This window comes from Limulus polyphemus, unplaced genomic scaffold, assembly GCF_000517525.1.
Source record: "Limulus polyphemus unplaced genomic scaffold, Limulus_polyphemus-2.1.2 Scaffold480, whole genome shotgun sequence".
NCBI lineage: Eukaryota > Metazoa > Arthropoda > Merostomata > Xiphosura > Limulidae > Limulus > Limulus polyphemus.
The window spans coordinates 335383-343533 of NW_013666090.1; positions in this window are offsets into that span (position 1 = coordinate 335383).

Below are 8151 nucleotides of genomic sequence, written 5' to 3' on the forward strand. Positions count from 1 at the left end.
AAACATTCAAGTTCCTGACTATAGATCTCTGGAGTAACAGTTCACTGTGGATTGAGGAATTCGAAATGAATTACTCCTTTGATGTCCCACCAAATGCAAAACATCACTTTCTGCGGATGAAGTCCAGGTTTTGGGGTCAGGAATGTTTTTTGTCTAGGACTGAACCATTGTTTTTGGCATTTAATATTCGCATAGTGAATCCATTTTTCATCACCGGTGACAGTTCTGTCCAAAAATAGTTCACGCGCATTACGCGCAGGAAAAGGGGAAGTAACGTTCACACGTTGGAAACGATGAACATCGGAGAGTTCGTGAGGCACCCAAACACCTTCTTTATGGAGTTTTCCCATAGTCATTAGATATTTACGTATTGTTTCATGAGAGACGTGCAATTTCAGGGCCATTTCACGAGTGTGTTACCTTAGGTTAAACTCAACAAGCGTCTTCAGAACATCAATATCAATTCCAACATGTTGGTCCCTGACATCACAGTTTTTAAGGCTAAAGTCACTTGAACGAAATTTTCTGAACCATCGTTGACACTTACGAACGTTCAAAACATTTCCACAAACTTCTTTGATATTCTTTGTGGCTACAGAGGCGTTGTTTCCCTTCTTGTATTCAAACAGCATTACATGCTGAATGTGTGTCTCGTCGTGTGCCATCACAAAAAGGAATTAGAGTATACTAAACTTTGCACTTTATATAGCCTACACTAACGTGACGTTTAGGTGGTTCGTTTAACTACTATACGAGATGTACGTTCTTTTGGGAAGTGGGGTGGTTAATGAAAGGTTCCAAAACGCGAAATTAATTTCTTGACGACATAATATATGTATTTATACATTTCTCTTTTCATTTGTAATTATTTAACATTTTTCTTGTTGCGTATATCTTCAAAAAATAACTAACATTTATCAACAACGAAAAAACGTTTTGCTCCTCTTCAATCTAGGTAAACAAATTCGCACTTCCAAATGTCTACTTAGATCAACAAGATTGATTTAGATAAATATTAAGTCAAATCTCACTTAGAAATAACTCTCTAATGTCGAAGAAAGCGTGGATAGCCCTTGCGTAGCCTTGCGTGAAATTCAAAATAAACGAAATTAAACCTTTAAATTGAAAAAAAAGAAAGGATATGAACAAAGATTAGATTAAAATGTCACAAAATTCATTATTCAATAACTTCGAAAGTGAATCTAATTTTACTCCACTAGTTTCAGATTAATTTAAAATTTGATGAAAGCGCTCTTGTTTACATAGTATTCTACTATAAATTTTATACTGTTATGGTTCATGCATTTACTGCATTTGCTTTAGAATGTGTAGCATTTATTTCTTAAGTTAGCGAATTTGGATAACGTTGCTCCCTGCAAGCTTAAATTTTGGAGATCAAATGTGGTATTTTTAAATTCCACTTAGGGATAGTAATCTTTTATCTTGATTTTATATTTTTATAGTTGGACTACATAGATCAACTAATATTTTTTGATGAAAGTATTTTCTGTTTGGATATCATGAACATTTAAAACCCTTTCTAAAATGCATTAGAAATCCAAACATTTTTATTTAATTTGTACACATTCCGACAATTATCTTGAATAGAAATATATAAAGTATAAGTGAACATCGTTCCACGAAACTTTAAACGCTCAGTAAGAGTGTGTTTCTCACACTAATTGACATCTTTATTAAAACTCACACCCATACATTTGTTGAAATATACATTTTCAGTATACAGTACTGTGCAAAAGTGTTAGGACAAGAGAATATTATGCCATTCTTTTCATTTTATTGGGCTAATCCTTCCATACCAGTACATAATGTAAATTTCAACACTATGGCAATGCTTCACTGATCCCTGTTGACAACTGAATGAGCCAGGATGAAAATACTTATCATTCTTTAGAATTCCCATACACTTGTACCAAGGGCATGGCATAAGGCTTCTGCTTGAATGAACATACTAATCAAATTTAGGTCTGAAATAACTGTCTTAACTGTATAGAAAGAAGCTAACATATGGTACCGATATATGCTTGAAAAAATCAATTTAATAGCACTCCACAAATAAACGTTGATAAAAACAGTGTTTAACAATAAATAATAAATTTTGTAGAGAATTGTCAGCAGAGCAAAGAATTCGCATAAAAGGTTTACGTGATGCTGGTTGGACTCTCCGACAAATTGCTGCAGACTTGACATGTTCCCCAAACACTGTCAAGTACACCCTAGATCGTGAGATTGAAACAAATAAATTTGAAAATAGGCAAGAAAGAGGCAGAACACTTAAACTCAATGATACTGATTTTAAGTATCTTGTTTATGCAGCCTTCGAGACAGAAGGAAGACTGCCATGGATCTTAAGCATGAAATAAACGGCCATGTACCAAATGACAGAAAAGTGTCCAGATCTACAGTATCAAGAAGACTCAACGAGAATAGAATAATTGGTCGTTTAGCAGCTAAAAAAGCCTTTACTTCGATCTCCAAATATTGTCAAGAGACTGAAATTTGCTTAAACGTACACAAATTGGACTGTTGATGATTGGAAAAGGGTATTGTGGACGGATGAGTCCAAGTTTGAAATATTTGATTCAAAGCGTAGGATGTACATCCGGCGGAAGAAAAGGGAAATATACATACCTTAATGCATGGCACCTACCATGAAGCATGGAGGAGGCAGTGTGATGGTTTGGGGGTGATTTTCTGCTGAGACGACAGGAAATATTTGCAAAATAAATGGAATAATGGACCAGTGCAAGTACCATCAGATACTGATCCGTCATGTTGTACCCGTGGTTTGTGTATTATTGGTAAAGGATTTTAATACCGAGAAGATAATGATTCCAAACACTCATCCAACTTATACAGAAATTACTTAACTAAGAAAGAAGCTGATGTAGTCATTCAAATGATGCAATGGCCCCTACAAAGCGCCGATCTCAACCCAATTGAGCCGATTTGGGATTTGATAGATCAAAAACTTGACAAATCAAAAGTCACTTCCCAAGAAACTTTATGGAAGTGTATTAAAGACATTTGGAGTAAAATCCCAAAGGACACTTTGATTAAGTATGATACAACAACGCCTGAAAGACTGTCTGCAGCTATTAAAGCAAAAGAGACACACACAAAATAGTAACTGTTTGCTGAACTCAAGCCCTTCCACTGAGTTTTTGTTGTACTAAATATGAAGATTAATAAAAGTTTGATGTCTCACTTGTGATTTATTTCCATTGTTCTTTGAAAGTAGCCTGAAATCTAATTTTTGACTTTGTCCTGGCACTTTTGCACAGTACTGTATAACAAAAACAAAGTGATCATGGCATGTTTCACGTGAACGCTATAGCTCTCTCTCTCTTTATATATATATAAACATATTGCCATAATTATATACTAATATCCTGGTTAGTCTGCAAAACAGTGGGTCAGAGTAAGAATACTCTCCGACTTTCAAAGGGACATAGTATTGGGTTTCTATTTAGCAGGCTCATCATTATTAAATATTTTTTTTCTTGGTTATGGCTATTCAAAACTATTTGCTACTGTAGATATTTGACCATTAATAACAGGGAAACCTAAGATACAATATTACAGTTGAGCAAGTTTTTAGCGAGTAAGAAACATCAGGATTTGCAAATTTAGTTAATATAAAAGCATTCGAAAGAAAAGTGAAAAATGTGACATTAATGGAAAACGAAGGGATGGAAATTACGTTCCTTGTCTCAGTCATGTGAAGAGCCATCTGATGAATGGAAGCGAATTAATCATAAAGGTGTTCTCAGCACAGCACTACATGATGTTAAACCAGTTATCGTTTGATAATATCCTCTTTAAGAGGGACTTCAACGGCATCTAAGTGAATAAACACGGTTTATCTGTCTAAACTAAAACAAAAATAGTCTCTAGTGGTATATCATTTGTGTGTAAATTGTTCAAGAAACTTAACCAAAAAACCGAACTAGTTCATGTAGGTTTTTATGTAATTGTGGAACACCATACAAAATAATGATTATTTCTTCATTATCATTATATAATTCTTTAATTTGATTTCTCTGGTTTTCTTGGGTTACAAAATGTTATATTATTCAAAATACACTATGGATTTATAATATACATTTATTCAATAAGAATACGACATTTCTCTTGTGAAGTTTTGTTTTAACTAATAGATATGTTTCCCAAATATCAGCGGAGGATAAGGTGATTTAATATCATATATTACTGTGTTGAAAACATCTCTAATAATTTTGAAAAATTTGATAGTATTAAAACTCAAAGAAGCTGTAATACTATCAAAATGTTTCAAAGTTATTAGACCACACACTCATATATATCTATATATTTATTTATAAGTTTTTAGTAATAAGTATTCAAGAGATGAAAGAGAATCTTAAAATTTCAGCTTTGAAGTTTATGAGACTTTTTATGACTGAATGTTCTTAATATGTGAATAAACAGGCTAGACAATTTTTAATCATCAAACAAAATCTTTATTCAAACAACAAAAAGAAAACACAATGCAAATATCCACAGATATTGGTGGACAGTTCTTGATCCTTGCTAGCCGGTGCTTAGTGTTAAAGTTTTTCTTTTATCAAAACTGAAGACTGCAATAGGTCTTTACTGTAGACAAAATCAGAGAGAATTGTATAAAGAAAGTGTGCCTGGATTTGAAATATCAACTTGCTTTCTTTGTCCAGTGGACATCATCACCTCGTAATCTCTGTTACCTGAGAGCATTTCTTAACTATCAATTTTAGTTGACATCATAATCAGTCAGCAAAGGATATATCAGTTCCAGTTCGTGTAAACAAGGTTCAGTACACAGCACTGAAATATCCTTGTGGGTAGACAATGTCACCTGCTGAAAGAACAGAAGAGTGAAGCGACTAGTACAAGTTAATGTTAGCAACTCGGAATCACATGTTACCACTGTCAAATCAATAAAATCTGAGGAAGAAAGTCAACTGAATGAGCAGTGAAGTTTGGAAAATAGAATAAGTTTCCTTTTTGTTCTTGTTTTGCCTGTTTTGTTTTTGATGGTTAATCCTCACTAATTATAAATTTTAAGAGTAGAGAATTAACACTGTCATAGATAAGGCTTAGAAATCACTGAAAAAAGTCAGTTGGTGAATAAATGTGGATAGTTGAGTATAACTTACAGTAGAAATTGAGAGAAAAGATTAGATAAGTAAAGTTTAACTTCGCCAGGAGTCACAATAGATAATTTTTTAAATCTTGAGCTTTTTTAAAATATGGAAACTGCAAATGGTGTTCATGGTAATGATTAAAAACTTGCTAAGATATAATAATAAATGAAATGCTGGAATTTGAGAGTAAATACTTGGAAGTAGAAGCTGAGAATAAACATTTAGAGCTAGAGTTAAACGATAGATACAAGCAAGTGAATTCGAGTTAACGAACAGTGGAAGGCAGAGTAATTCTGGTGACAGAGCTGGCATGTATGAAAGAACCATTCATGTAGAGTTGCTTAAATTTTATAAAAGCAAAATAGATGTATATTTCTGTGCTCTTGAAAAAAAGAGCAAGATCAGAGGAATGACAGCCACAGGATATGGAGAGAAAACTCTTCCTGCATTACCTGGAAAGGTGTTAGCAGCATACAATAAGACCGGGAGGAAATTACCTACTTTTTAGATGTATGAGTTAAATCAGGAAAGTTATCATGCAAAGTTCAGAGTTAGAAGAATGGCAAATGAGACATTTGAAGAGTATAGAAGAAGATTGAGTGAGTTGCTAGTTTAATGAAATCAAAGATCCAATTGTAGTAGAGGTGTTAACAAGAATGTAGGTTTTATCTCGCAAGAGTAAATTTTGACAAAATTACCAACACAGTTAATGATTTGTTTAAAAGATAAGAATACACGAAACAGTGATATTTGCGAATGAATACGTAGTGACAAGGAACATAGTTCGAAGTAGGTGAACATCCTACTAGTAGAGCTTTTTACAACAAATGAATAAAAATTGGTCAATGCTTCCCGATAGTGTTAAGGATAATTTTTCTAGAGTGTGATTTTATCAGTAAGAAGAGAAATTGTTTTATATGCGGCCAGGCAGAGAATATAGCTAAATTACGTAGACAGAATAAGAAAATTGCGGAAATAAGAAAGAATATAATGTGTTGCATTATAGACATAGAGATAATTTTAAATAGATATTTATAAGAAATGACGGTAAAGAGCAAGATGTAAGTAAATTAAGGGATACTGGTAGTTGGAAAGTTCTGGTGAGAACAAGAGTTAGTAAAAGGTACCCAACTCACAGGTGATACATTACACTTAATTGGACTTAGCACCACAGCAGGAAGAGCTGTGTACCACTAGCCAAATCAATACTGAAATGTTGAGCTTTTGAAAATGAAATAGTTTTAGGAGTAGCAAATGGTATCCCACATCCAGTTTTGCTCGGTAATGAGGTAGAAGCTTTTGGGTTGCAGAGTACGTTAATAGAAGTAGTAGCACATAACAAAAGTAGCCAGGTAATAAATGAGATTAGAAAAAACGCTGAAACATGGATCGAGGCTAGTGAAGAAATAAATAATAAAGTAAATAATGCAAATAATGACAAATTTTTAACTGCTTCTTGGATGTGAAATATGGATCCAGAACAAATAACTAACTGGCAGGTAGAAGATGAGAGTTTGGATAAATTCCCCAGTGAAACTGGGGTGAAATTATTTTTACTGATGGGAAGGAGCATTGAGTCATAAGTGTAATGGAAATGATACACTGGACAGTAAGAATCAAGTAGTACTCCCAAAGGAAAGTGGCAGAAAATATTAGAGTTAAAGCATCATGGAATGTTGGCAAACTTTTAAGCATAGCTAAAATGAGAGATAGGGTAAGTAAAAATTATTATTGGCAGAATATACTTGGAGATATAGAAATTTATGTATAAATATCTGATATACAGGACATGCGTATGAAAGTAAAAAACCAATGATTAACGTACCAGCTATTAGTGAGACCTTTAGTGTTTTTTTAGTACCAATATTATTTGATCATTTTCAGTAACAGAGCAAAGGAATAACTATATTCTGGCAGTGGTTGGTTCTGCCACTAGATATGTAGAACCAGTAGCACTATATTCTACAGAAGCAAAGAAAATAGCACGAGAGCTGATAGTGATATTCTCATATTTTTGAAGAATTTTTATTCTATATATATAAAAAAATTCAATAAAAACAATCCAAGGTGTTCTCTACATTATTGGCTCTTCATGAAGGCTATGTGCTAGCACTCTGTCACCCTAATGAACAGTTGCTCTATGGTCTATGCTTGTAAGGCAATGAGCTGATCACGGTGAGTTGTTATACAGCTCTGCTCAATCCCAGTTGTTGTAGACCTCCATTCATTCTGCATGGATTCTTTCTATTCCTTTAGGTGCTCGGGTCATGAGTCACATTCTTGACCCATGTGTGCTCGTCACCTCACCTGCCAGGGAGACAACTCCTACTGGTAGAATTCCTCTGCCAATGGCAAATCCAACCTCTCTTCACCTTTCGCTGGTGATCTTGACTAGAGCTGAGGTTGTGCTGCTCTGATTGGCAATACACTGGGAGCTCAATAAAGACCCCTCATGCAGTATTGATATTACCAGATGCCCCACCATTCTGTTGCACCTCAATTGTCTGTGCGTTTTTGTAGCTGAGATCAATCCTTGCGTATTCTGTGGGCAACAGATGTATGCAGATCTTTCTGAGTCTATGACTAAAGGCTGACTGATGTAATTGGATTCTAAAGCGTTGTTGAAAGTACTCAGTCCAGTAGAGGACTCCTCATAGACTTGTCCTCCTCTTTCTCAACCATCTCTCTTTACAAATAGATTCCCTTTCTTGCCTGTGAGTATTTTTATACTCAAAGAAAGCTTCTTTTATGAGCCTTTCCTTATAAACTCATTATGGCAAAATATCAAATTAAATTAGGTACATGTATTATCTCATCACAAAAGAAATCAAACAATGAATACTGGTGTCACAGGAACATATTTTCTTCTTTCTATTTCCTTGTGGCATTTCCAATTAAAAACTGATTTCCAGACAAATATCATATGGAATGTTCTGTAATAGACGCAGAACTTGTCAAGAACATGTATAGGAATTCTTATGACCAAGATACT